The sequence below is a fragment of the Anomaloglossus baeobatrachus genome, chromosome 4, assembly GCF_048569485.1.
Source record: "Anomaloglossus baeobatrachus isolate aAnoBae1 chromosome 4, aAnoBae1.hap1, whole genome shotgun sequence".
NCBI lineage: Eukaryota > Metazoa > Chordata > Amphibia > Anura > Aromobatidae > Anomaloglossus > Anomaloglossus baeobatrachus.
Genome location: NC_134356.1, coordinates 677,249,079 through 677,251,388, shown reverse-complemented (window position 1 = coordinate 677,251,388; position 2,310 = coordinate 677,249,079). Strand labels below are relative to the sequence as shown.

The following is a 2,310-nucleotide window of genomic DNA, read 5'->3' as shown; positions in this document are numbered from 1 at the left end:
ATAATGGCTTAGTTATAATGAGTTGGAGTGTGCAGAGGACAGGAGGGTACAGTGCCAGGATTGTGGGGCTCTGGGTAGAGGAATGGAAGCCTGCCTTTCTATTCCCTCCTAATGGGGAAATGCAGCGACGAAATCCCTGACCTTAGCTACACAGACGCTGTCTCTGTTTTCAGGACCTGTCACCTATGGCTCTGACCCTGCCGGTACGAGCCCTTAAAAGGACTGATATAAAGTGCTCTCCCTAAGCTGTCTAGCGCTGTGTATGGAGCGTATACAGCAGTATCGGCGATAGGACAATGGACGGAGCTGCGCCAGTGATGTCTGACACCAAGGACGATGAAGAGATAATGGCGTCCGGACGGGCAGATACTCGTTTTTATAATGCAGGGACATGTGACATGGACATCCTATCACACATGCCGTTGCTTCTCTGGCTAAAAGTCCACTTAGCTGTGTGTGTGTTTGGGATTGGCTGCCATAATGGCCCTCCCCACTACACGTGCGCGCTTAGGAAAGGAAGTCAAGGAAAAAAAAAAAAATGGCGATCGCCATTATACAAACAGCAGTGATCTGAAGGCGCTGTTCACGCACACTATACACTGAAATTTCATAATACTGTGAGTCACAGAGTGACTTACACTATTACAGCGGAAAGCCAGCTAGGAATTAGCTGTTTTTTTGCTGCTAGAACCATTATCGAACGTTTCTAGAACTATCGAGCTTTTGCAAAAAGCTCGAGTTCTAGTTCGATCTAGAACAGGCCCCAAAATCACTCGAGCCTAGAACTGGAGAACCTCGAACCGCGAACCGCGCTCAACTCTAATTAAGATGCTCAATCATCCTTGTTTATGTCGTTTTATGATGGTGCGTAAAAGTAGATAATTATAGAACCTGCAAGTGGTGCACAGGCAAGCATCTTTAAATAGACGAGGTGGCCGAGTGGTTAAGGCGATGGACTGCTAATCCATTGTGCTCTGCACGCGTGGGTTCGAATCCCATCCTCGTCGTTTCTTTATGGAGTTTTCTTGTGTACACATATGTATTTTTACAGCTACACCTACACTATAATGTCTGTACTGCCAAAAATTCATCAAATCAATTAAAATGCTATGAGTACTTGAAAAGTTTTGCCAACGTGCAAGAACATGGACTGAATCCTGTCATATTATTTTCAAATAGTTCCATTCAAAAGTTATCATGAAGTTTAACATATTTCACCCAATATAACATTTTTGCCACGTTTGGTGATACTCTTATTAGTAACTCTTGGTACTAATTTCTAAAGTAGGAATAAGTAAAAATCATATGTAAAGTAAATTTGAAATTGTAATGATTGCTGTTCATTTAACTACATTTTATAGAGGACAGGGTGTGCCACAAGACTATTGTGAAATCATAGCTATCATAACTCAGCATCATTCTAGACCCCATAGCGGTCCCCAATGATGAGATCTTCTATTTACCCTAAAATATAAAATGTAGTGTTCAAAATAGATAATATTCAACCCACATTGACATTAATTTGCTAAAATATAACATTTAAAATCCTAAAAATAAAAAAATCTACTTTTTTCCATCTTTAACCCATTTTTGATGTGGGTCATGCATGTACCAGTGTATGGAGCAGTCTCAGAAGTTGAGCTTGCACCATATCTGGCAAGCACCAATGGTGATAATGAACCAGCATCTGTATCTAATGGAAGGGATCGAGCTATAAACCTTGTCGTTGTCACTCTTTCACAGTGTTATTGAACTCCTTTATAATTGGAAAGGGGGTTCTCACCTATGATGCATGGGCAGCATTGGACTGGCTACCGGAGGAATCTCCAGTAATGCCAGGCCTGGATTCAGGTACCTGCATTGCACTCCGGAGCTCTCACCTGAGCTCCAGAGTACAGCTGAGACTGTACCGTGAGCGCTGAGTGATTTATTCCCCGGCGCTTGCGGTTCAGTTCATGTCAGCTGCAGACAGGTTGTGTTCTCCGGTGCTCTCACCTGAACTCCAGAGATCAGCCCGGCCTGTCTGCAGCTGTCATGAACTGAATCCCCAGCGCCGGGGAATCAATCACTCGGCGCTTGCGGTACAGTCTAGGCTGTACTCTGGAGCTCAGGTGAGAGCTCCGGAGTGCAATGCAGATACCTGAATCCAGGCCTAGCATTACTGTAGATTGTAGCCAGTCCTATGCTGTGCATGGGTACGTCATGGCAAAAGAGCGGGGCACAGTGGCTGTGCAAACATGATTACTGCCGGAAGCATGGCGTAAATTATAGCAGAACTATGGCTATCACATTTCTACTGCACTCTGAATC

The 2,310-nt window shown here is 44.1% G+C and overlaps 1 non-coding gene across 1 annotated transcript; it reads left to right on the top strand.

Moving 5' to 3' along the window:
• Positions 1 to 925: 925 nt before the first annotated feature.
• Positions 926 to 1,007, top strand: TRNAS-GCU (transfer RNA serine (anticodon GCU)). Its single transcript has one exon. It is a non-coding gene; the product is annotated as a tRNA-Ser (tRNA).
• The last annotated feature ends 1,303 nt before the right edge of the window (positions 1,008 to 2,310 follow it).